At 39.0% G+C, this 11,161-nt stretch overlaps 1 long non-coding RNA gene across 1 annotated transcript; it reads right to left on the reverse strand.

The window, feature by feature from the left end:
- Window positions 1-925: 925 nt before the first annotated feature.
- LOC127309678 (uncharacterized) lies at window positions 926-3,689 on the reverse strand. Its single transcript, XR_007857288.1, has 2 exons — window positions 2,804-3,689; window positions 926-2,127 (listed from the first exon to the last, which is right to left on the reverse strand). It is a non-coding gene; the product is annotated as an uncharacterized lncRNA (long non-coding RNA).
- Window positions 3,690-11,161: the final 7,472 nt, after the last annotated feature.

Here is an 11,161-nt window from a genome sequence, read left to right on the forward strand (position 1 = left end):
AAGAGAGTTACGAAATTGTTCCACAACTCACGTTTCTTGGAACACCGTAGTTATGATGAAGTATTCGAAAGACGTATCCAAACCTTGTTGAATTAGTGATGAGATAAAATAATATAATACCATTATATTTTGTGGATTATGCTTTATAGAGACTACCGCTTTTACACTAAATAGAGCGTCATCATAATCCGTTGAAATGACACCATATGAGTTATGGCATGGGTATAAACCCTAATAGTCCTTTCTTAAATTTTGGAAATGCATGGCATAAGTAAATGAGTTTACAACCAAAATCGGATGAATATCTTTGTTGGTTATCCCAGAGAACAAATTGAGAGTTCTTTCCACTATGAAGTCAAAGAAAAAAGTGTCTGTCAATGTTTCTTGCTTATTTCCAAGAAATTATTTGTAATATCCCTGGTAATGGGGTTACAAAAATAGAGGAAACAGATGTGTGCATTGCATTCATGCATAGAAAATCCGGGTAATTTTCGCGCTTTCACATAAAACTTGTCACAGTAACTGAAGTTTCACTTAACTTGCTCGAATTGTAGTAGATCATCAAGTTAAGCGCTATAAACTTCACTCTGATCTTTGCTTAAAACCCATCAAGGTGATCGAGGTTTATCTTACGTCGGTGGAATTGAGTTAGTACTAGACGTGAGTGCAATAAACTTCGACATGACCTTTGTTGAACTATTTGATTTTGGGGAACACAATTGGAATTCAATTTAAATATGAGTGATAAGAATTCAAATTGAAATTGGAATTGGAATTTGAATTCTAGACAATTATATAACATACAACATGTTTAATCAAACAAAATATAAAACTCAAAATAAATAAAGTATTTAACATTTAATTACATCATCCAATATTACAAGGTTCATAAAGACAAGTAATTCATGATAAAGGATATTCTACGACAAGGAAAACATTTCTTTATTAATATTAACACAACAATACAAAGTCTTTACAAAAATAATAAAGAATAAAAATATAGTTACAGTTACAAGTATAAGAAAAGAAAATCAAATCCTAAACTAAACTTGAAGATCATCATCTCTTGTTTAAGTAAGACCCTGCAAAACAAACAAAGAAAACAAGAAGAAATGGTAATGCCAAGTGGCTATGTTAAAAATAAAGAGAAATGGAAGAGGGAGATATTTTCTCAGCCGTGCCTATCCCCAAGGGGAGATGCATCTACCCAGGACATGCAACAGGCAAGCAAGCAGCACACGCACAAGGTTGCATATGTGTGTTGTCAACCACCGAGAGTAGATGGGCAGGGTATATATATTGTTCTTCTTGTAGCACACAGCTGCCCAAGCACCCATATTTCTCATACCCATCGACCAGCCAAGAACAACCAAGAGCAGCATAAGTTCTTCATCCAGGCCATCAAACAATCCTCAAGAAACAAACCAGAAATGAAAGAAGTAGATAATCACCCAAACCAAGCCAAAGCAAGTATCAAGATCAGGAGGAGCAGGCTCAAGTCGAGGGGGTGAAGATTCAACAATCCAGAAGCATATCAAGATCACCATCAGCCAGCAAAGTTATGCCTAGCAGAGGGAAATAGGTATACCAAACTCATTGAGCCTAGTACTTGGCTTTATTCCCAAAAAGGCATCATATCATCCAGATCAAATAGTTTATCAAACATGAGTTGTTTGTGATGATTTTAACATCATTTGATCATAGTTATGATCCAAGTCTAATAAATCACCCTGCATAACTACCAACAACACAAATCTTACTAAGTAATAAACATCCCTGTGCACACTCTTAGGAGGCACCACAGGAAGTATTAAATCCTAGTAGATAGCACATGGGTAGTATTTGCAAGCAATGAACTAGACAAAGATCGAACTATAAATCATCAGTTTAAGTCATGAGAAGTGATTCTCTCAGATCTGCACATAAGTGCTATGCAAGATTCATCATAGAGAATTTTAGACACCATAGTATCTGTTCTTATTTAAATCTGTGCCTCAACTTATGCATCACTGGCTAGGCAACAAATCAAGCACAAGTACCCGTTATTATCAAAGGTACATCTTATAGTAAAATGTATGCCTGGATGAAGGAATCATCCAAACAGGGGCATCATCAATATATAGCAACCTGTACAACAGCCAATTATTACTAAGCATACTATAGGAATTTAGTTAGGGTCCTGGTATTATTATCAGGCCAACCAAGTAACCTTAATAGCAACAGTGTTTAAACCATCATGTAATTACCACACAACCAACTGGAATCATGTGACTGCCAAAGCAACTTTAACCACCAGGACATAATAAACTAGATCTCACCATTTAGCTCCACTTTAACTACGTCAGGGGGATATAGTTTTAAAGGAGCGGCTTGCACCACAGTACCGTGATCATAAGGCATATTTCCTACACATATGTGATCATATGATCACTGGAAATTCAAAGAAACATAACCATTGCTTGATATATATTCCTATGGAAAATTAATAAGAAAGCATATCTTGTAAAGAGCATCTGGGAATTGCTATACCAGATTTCTAAATCAAGGAAAAACAACTACACTACTTAAGATAAACCCTACATGTGTATTTTGTCTATATCGAGCCATGTGTTAATACGATATCATCTTCTGTCCACAACCACTACCGTTTAAATTCCAACAATAGACAGGGGATTAGTTCAGACCATTTTCAACCTAGTTGTACAAGTAAATCATGCCAGGTATCACAACAAGATGAACCATGGCTCACAGATCAAAACACCACATTGTAATCATATACAGAGAGGGCAGATGTATAGCTCACAGTGAGTTCAGTCGAGAGTAGGAGCAGTAGTTGACGCCGGGGTTGCGTCGCGGAACCGTCCCACCGGCGGCGAAGGAAATGGAGCCGTCGCAACAGCAGCAGCTCCATCATGCCAGTCCCACCACCACAAACCATCACCAGTATCACAGCACCATGCCACCACCACAACAGCAAGGTCACGAGACGGCGGATCGAGACACCGGGGTTGCAGATACGTTACCGTTCTGCAATCATCGAAGAGGAGGCAGTCGAGCACAAGATCGTGAAGGAGCGCAATTGATGAAGAGGTCCAGAGGGAGGCGCAGCGGCACGCGGCATCACGCCGGCGACCGAGCTGAAGCCACTGCTAGGGTTAGCAGTGGGCGGTGCCAAGCGGAAGAAGAGGGAGCTGAGGTAACGGAGGACTTCGTGGCGGGGTCGTGCCGACAGAGGACGAAGATGTGAGCGGCCGGCGGCGGTCAAATCGACCGGTCACCGCGAGGGTTTCCAGGGCCGAGGGCAAGCGTGAGGGGTTCCGAAGATCAAATCGAGCCGGAGGGAGTTGTCGAGCTAGTCGAGGCGGACAAGCTCCCCAACTCGCCGGTGCCGGAGTGAGCCGGAGGCGGCCGGGAAAAAACAAACGCAGCGGAGCGACGACATCTGGGGGAGCCTGTGTGTGCGGGTGCGAGTGAGCGTCGATTTAGAGGGGATTCTATGGAGGATAGCGAGGCGGAGCTGCGCTGGCGTGCGCCGGCGACGGACTTGGCTGGTGGCGGCCGGAAGGGAAGGAGGCGGCGGCAGCATCGCGAGGACGCGATGGGTGTCGCGTGCGTGCGTGAGTTGGGGAACGATGAGAGGCGTTTATGCGTGAGGGCTTGGTCGGGTGAGTCTCCAGTACGTGAGTACACTTTGGGCTCAGCCCAAACTGATTTGTGTATCATCGTCTCTAACTCCGTATACGTGCGTATGTGCAATTGAACCACTAGTTCTAGGCAGCCAAACTAACTAGCTCTAGCCAAATCTTTCATTAGAAAAAACAAAATCACAAATTGAATTCTGAAATGTTTGATATATTATTTCAACCTTAATTAAGTAATAAATATTATTAGAGTTTTTCTTAAACATAAGTTAATTAATAAAACTCATTATTTGATTTCTTTAATAACGGAACATATGAAACTTCTAGAAAATATAGAATATGAATATTTTCTTTCACTTAAAGTAGTTAATTTAATCCAAGATAATTTATGACCTTTTTGTAAATTCCTAAAACCTTGAAGATATAGTACTTAAACCTAAATATGATATAAAGGTGTTATAACTTTATTTCCTAAAAACAATATTATGACCTTGCACCCACATATAAAAAACCAAATAATTCCATATAAGACCTAAAGCAAACAAATGTTATTCACATGTTAAGTTTGTGCCAACTCATATCACATTGTGTGTTAATATAATTTATATGCTTTAGAACACTACTTGTCACTCATACCAAGTTAATGAAAACCCTAATTATCTTATGTATAAAACCTAGCTCTATTTCATGTTAAACTCTAGTTTTCTTTCAACTCTAAAACCCTAGGAGATTATGATATGTGATCATATGAACTAAACCATTACCCATAGATCTATACTAAGCAAATGAAAAGGCATAGTAAACCCTAATGGTTAACTCATGGCACCACCTTGATAACCATCCTTTGATATGATACCCTATAAGCAGTCATAGTAGCAACCATGCATAACAACTAATTTGTTGACCATGTTTAGCTAAAGCATACCAATACTTGCTGCATCTAGACCCATCCTACTAAGTAACCAACTAGTCTCTATTAAGTGAACTAAATAAATCCACTAGTAAACCCTAGAAGCACATAAATCCTATTTTAGTATTTCTTATTCTTTAATAAATATGTTCTTCAAAAGTTATTCTTTTGAAGTAAATACCAAGCAAACCATAGAAGCTAATAGTTCTTACTTGAAATACTTCTTATTTATTATGTAACTTGTTCTTCAAGAGTTATTCTTTTGAATTACATAAAAAGTAATCATCAACCATGCACTGTAGAGCTTAAAACTGACAACTACTATTTACATATTATTCAACTGCAATTCCTTTATGTGTATGATTGTATGATGTATTATTTCACTTGTTTATGATGCTCAGATAACCAAACCAGAATAATAACCTTGTTTGAGAACCATCCTAAAAGTGCAACACACCCTAAAGAAATCTTTGCAACTTACCCAATCCTAAATCATCGGGGTTAGGTTACACCGGGAGGATTGCATCTCATACTATGCATTATAGCATTTTTTTTATTTCTTTAAACATTGTCCTTACTGGACGAAGCTGGTATTTCAGAATTTGGAGTTATCACGTATCGAAGCTTTTGCCTGCATAATCTTGCAGTCAAGAAAGGCAAGTTCATCACTTGCTCATGTCATTTGAGTATCTTTATCAAATTACTTGCAAAGTACTATGATTATCACTATTGCATAAAAACCAAAACCACTACTTTCATAACTATGAATATGACTATGTGGTGGGCAATGGAACCATGGATTGTGTTGATATGGTGGAGGTTCCATTGCAAGGGTTTATATCCATCTAGGATTAAACAATAAATGTCGTCCAGTGATTGTTGTGCCGTAATACTCGTGTTAACCATAAGATCCGGAGTGGGACGGAGTAGTCAAAAGTGTTTCCACCTCTCGTACATCAACGGACGCGCTTTACCGTAGACACTTGTATCTGTCAGGGGCAAGCGGTAGGCTGGGGAAGCCTTAAGCCCCCACGGCATCGTCCGTAAACACTTGTCGCCCGAAGAACAAGCGGTAGGCTGGGGAAGCCTTAAGTCCCCACGGTATTGCGGTCTATGATGGGTTGCAGCTACCGGCGAAGGAGTTTGGTTAACGAGTCCCAAACTGTTGTCGTGGTCGGGGTCCACCCTGAAATCTATGGGAATAATGGGACCGACGAGGACCCAGGGTCGGGGTATGCAACAAAGGGTGGGTGTGCGAGGTAGCAGAGGAACATGATTGGCTAGACCTTATACCGGGCCTCACACCAAAGGAAGTGTGGACGGGTTGCGCGCCCGGTTGGCACCAAGGTTAAGATCTCTTATGGGTAAAGCAACACACCTCTGCAGAGTGTAATGAATCGTGACCTGTCACTCCCTGTTCCAGGATATGGAACTGCGAACGCTGCCGGAAAGGAACTCCATGAAATTCTAGTAAACCGGTGAAGGCTGACGGACATAGTTCTTCTGAGTAAAAGCAACCTTTTGAAGAAATGGTTATGAAAACCTGCATTGGTATTAGACTTTCTGGTCTAATGCTGTAGCTAGTGCATTAAACACCTCTTTCCTGTAATGAACTTGTTGAGTACGCTCGTACTCATCCCACTCTTAAATCCCCTGCTTAGATATGGAGGCATCGAAGAAGGATCTACAATACAACTCGAAGGCCGAGGAGTCAACAACTACTTCAAGGGACAGGACCCTGTCAGAAGAGTCAAATACTACATCCAACAAGGAGAAAACCTAGATTAGCCATAGAAGGGAACTAGCTTCCTAAACATAGCTCCTATTTAGCTAGAATCTATTCATAGCCTCTATAGCCAGTTAAATACTCTACAACTAGAGTTCGTGATAAGACTAGACCACGAGTCGTTCTTCTGCAGTTTATTTGCAGTTTTACCTCATTGTAAAGTAGGAGGCTGTGATGATCTTATGTAACAGGGTCTGTGTGTAATTCTATAGACATGCCTTGGACCCGCATATGTTTCTGTTGTACCACTCTGAGCGATGTAATACTAGTGGAACGGTGTTTCATTGGTGTTATGTCAGACTTGCATACTACACCATGCAGTGGTATGCCGGGTCATCACATTGTTTCTAGTTTAAAGTATTTGAGTGGGAGGACAATGAAACTTGATAAGGTTGATGAACCTGAGCATGATGATCAAAGTAGCGCAACATCGGAAATGGTTCCGGAAGCGGCCACAACGCTCATGGCTCCCATGTCTACAAAGTGTTATAGTCATGGAGATCGAAGTACCTATTGAACCTTGTAGGTATGGTTTACTTTATGATCAAATAAATGATTTGTGGACAGAGGATTGATTTTGAACCATGTTAAACCAACTACATACAAAGAAGTTATGATGGGCACTGACTCCGTTAAAATGGCTAAGAGCTATAAAATCCAAGATAGTATCTATAATCAAGCTTGGAGGTTGGTAAACCTTTTGAAGGAATAAATACCTTTTGAAAGTCAATGGATCTATAAAATTAATAGACTTGGATATAATATCCTTGAAGAAGTTCGACTTGTCCAAAATTTGTTTACGACAAAGTTTAAAGAGTTGACTGCTATAAGATTAGATCTTTCGCAGCGATACTTATAGTCTATACGGATTGTTCTAGTAATCGCTACATATTTCTTTTATGAGATATGTTAGTAGGATGGCAGAAATACATTCCTTAACAGAAGTGTGTATTAAAGGTGCATACAAGATACAACTGAGAGTTTTGCTAGTCCGTATAATGCTAGAAAGGTATACAAACTTCACTGGATGAAGTGAGTATCACAAAGTTGGAATCTTCACCGGATGAAATAATCAAAGAGTTTTGATTTCATCAGAAACGATGAAGATGCTTGCATTTGAAAGAAATTAAGCAGGAACGTTGAGACATATTTGTAATACTTTATGTGGATAACATATCATTGATTATAAATAATTTAATCATGTACTTGATGTGATTAAACAGTTTCATTGAAAATTAACTTCAATAAAAGGATATGGACTAAAAACATATTTAGCCTAAAATCTATGAAGATAGATTAAAGCGTATAATAAGTTTGCATCAAAGCACATAGATAGTTCAATATGAAAATGTCAAGAAGGTGTTCTTTTCCATGTGGAGTTTTAACAAGACTTGAGTGTATTTGACACTCAATGAGTAAAAACACATGAGTGATTTTAGATCACGAATAATATGTACACAATCAGATGTCCAATACTCTAAGGTGTTACAAGCATATATCAGAATGATTCATCTGATGATCATTGGACAACAACAATAATATCCTTGAGTGCTTTGTCAGAGCCAAGGATATAAATATATAGTTTTATATGGGGTAATGACAAACAAATCGCTGTAAGGTGTTGCACCGATACTAGTTTGGTCAGATATAAAAATGAATTTCAATCTCAATTAGGCTAAGTATTCATTAAAAGGTAGCATAATGGGCTAGACGAAGTCTATGCTAAATTTAGACGAGTTCTAAATATTGTAACGGATTCTATAAACGAAGGCAGAGTACATCATTGTTTTGACAATGACCAACGGTATTTGAGTCGAGGAGTTCATTGAGAACTTGGTGTAGTTCCGGTAGTGTCAGAACTATGAAGCTATATTGTATGTGATAATATTGGTAACATATTTCAGACCGTATAATTAAGGTTCCACCGGAAGATCGAACATATACGATTAATGCCGACTCATTTGAAAAACTGAGTGATGCGTGGAGATGCAAATAAATTGCAAAATACATACGTTTCTGATACGTCTCAAACGTATCTATAATTTCTTATGTTCCATTCTAGTTTTATGACAATACTCACATGTTTTATATACACTTTATATCATTTTGATGCATTTTCCGGTACTAACCTATTAACAAGATGCCGAAGCGACAGTTCCTGTTTTCTGCTGTTTTTGGTTTCAGAAATCCTACACAGGAAATATTCTCGGAATTGGACGAAACAAAAGCCCACGGTCTTATTTTCCACAGAGGCTTCCAGAACACCGAAGAGGAGACGAAGAGGAGCCACGAGGCGGCCACACCCTAGGGGGGCGCAGCCCCACCCCTGGCCGCGCCGCCCTATGGGGTGGGCCCCTCGGGACTCCACCGACATCGCCCCTTCGCCTATATATTCCTTCCGTCGCAAAAACCCTAAAACAATTGACGATATTCCACGAAGAGTTCCGTAGCCGCCGCCATCGCGAAGACAAGTTTCGGGGGACAGAAGTCTCTGTTCCGGAACGCCGCCGGGACGGGGAATTGCCCCCGGAGTCATCTCCATCGACACCACCGCCATCTTCATCGCCGTTGCTGTCTCCCATGATAAGGAGGGAGTAGTTCTCCCCCGAGGCTGAGGGCTCTACCGGTAGCTATGTGGTTCATCTCTCTCTCCCATGGTGTGATCTTTACGTGATCATGAGCTTTGTATCACTATTAATCTATGTGCTACTCTAGTGATGTTATTAAAGTAGTTTATTCCTCCTCCATGATGTAAAGTGGACAGCGTGTGCATCATGTAGTACTTGGCGTAGGCTATGATTGTAATCTCTTGTGGATTATGAAGTTAACTATTACTATGATAGTATTGATGTGATCTATTCCCCCTTTTATAGCTATTGTTGACAGTGTGTATGCTATGTTAGTACTCGGTCTAAATTGCAATGGTATTATCTTGGATTATGATTTGATGAGGATATCCCTATGAGAGTGGTGTTTGTCAAGTACTTGATGAACTTTGAGTGGAGCTTTTGTAGCCACTACGTGATGATTAGTGATTCCAATAGGAGAGTAATTCAGAGTAGCACAAGTGAAAAGAAGTTATCTAATTGTCCAATTATGTGATCATTGTTGAGAGTGTCCACTAGTGAAAGTATGATCCCTAGGCCTTGTTTCTAAGCATTGAAACACCGTTTCCAACAAGCTCTGTTACATGTTCGCTTGCTACCATCTTTATTTCAGATTGCAATTACTACTTACAATCATCCATATTACTTGTATTTCACTATCTCTTCGCCGAACTAGTGCACCTATACATCTGACAAGTGTATTAGGTGTGTTGGGGACACAAGAGACTTCTTGTATCTTAATTGCAGGGTTGCTTGAGAGGGATATCTTTGACCTCTACCTCCCTGAGTTCGATAAACCTTGAGTGATTCACTTAAGGGAAACTTGCTGCTGTTCTATAAACCTCTGCTCTTGGAGGCCCAACACTGTCTACAGGAATAGAAGCGTGCGTAGACATCAAGCTATTTTCTGGCACCGTTGCCGGGGAGGTAAGGTAAAAGGTATTGACATCCTCCGACTACTAAGCTACTTCCTAGCACTGTTGCCGGTGTGTGAGTGCTCGAACCTATTTCCTTTAGATTCTGCAATTATATCTTTTTGTTTCTTGTTTTTATTTCACTAGTTAGGCTTAATGGAAAACATCAAAAATATTAGAGATCTTTATAGTATCTATCTTGAGTTAGGACATGAGGTGTTTGAAGAGAAAATTAAAAAACCTATGGAACTTTATATGCATGCTAATAGCAATGTTATTAGTATGAATGCTTTGAACACCATTGTTGCTAATGCTATGGAAAATTCTAAGCTTGGGGAAGCTGGTTTTGATGAGCATGATATTTTTAGTCCCCAAAGCATGGAGGAGAAAATTTACTTTGATGATACTTTACCTCCTATATATGATGATTACAACGATGACTATCATATTTTCAGTCCATCTACTATTGAGGAGAAAATTAATTATGATTACAATATGCCTCCTATATATGATGATTATGGTGATGAGAATAATAATGATAGCTATTTTATTGAATTTGCTCCCACTACAATTAATAGTAATGACTATGCTTATGTGGAGAGTAATAATTTTATGCATGTAGCTCATGATAAGAATGTTTCATGTGATAGTTATATTATTGAGTTTGTTCATGATGCTACTGAAAATCTTTATGAGAGAGGACAATATGGTTGTAGGTATTTTCATGTTACTAAAACACCTCTCTTTTTGCTGAAAATCTTGAAGTTGCGCTTGTCTTGTCTTCCTATGCTTATTGCATTATGCTTACATGACTTGTTTATTTACAAGATTCCTTTTCATAGGAAGTGGTTTAGACTTAAAAGTGTTTCTTATTTGCTTTTGATGCTCTCTTTTGCTTCAACTCTTATTTTTGCGAGAGCATCATTAAAATTACTGAGCCCATCTTAATGGCTATAAAGAAAGCATTTCTTGGAAGATAACCCATGTTTTTATTTTTTCTACTGTTTTGTTGTGTCTTGGAAGTTGTTACTACTGTAGCAACCTCTCCTTATCATGTTTATATCGTTTTGTGCCAAGTAAAGTCTTTGATAGAAGGTTGATACTAGATTTGGATTTCTGCGCAGAAACAGATTTTTAGCTGTCACGAATTTGAACTGTTCTCTCTGTAGGAGAATCTAAAAATTCTGCAAAACTTCATGAGTAATCCTCAGATATGTACGCAACTTTCATTCAATTTTAGCTTTTCCATCTGAGCATGTTAAGTGCCTAGAAAAAATTCGTCTTTACGGACTGTTCTGTTTTGA

Source organism: Lolium perenne, chromosome 1 (genome assembly GCF_019359855.2).
Source record: "Lolium perenne isolate Kyuss_39 chromosome 1, Kyuss_2.0, whole genome shotgun sequence".
NCBI lineage: Eukaryota > Viridiplantae > Streptophyta > Magnoliopsida > Poales > Poaceae > Lolium > Lolium perenne.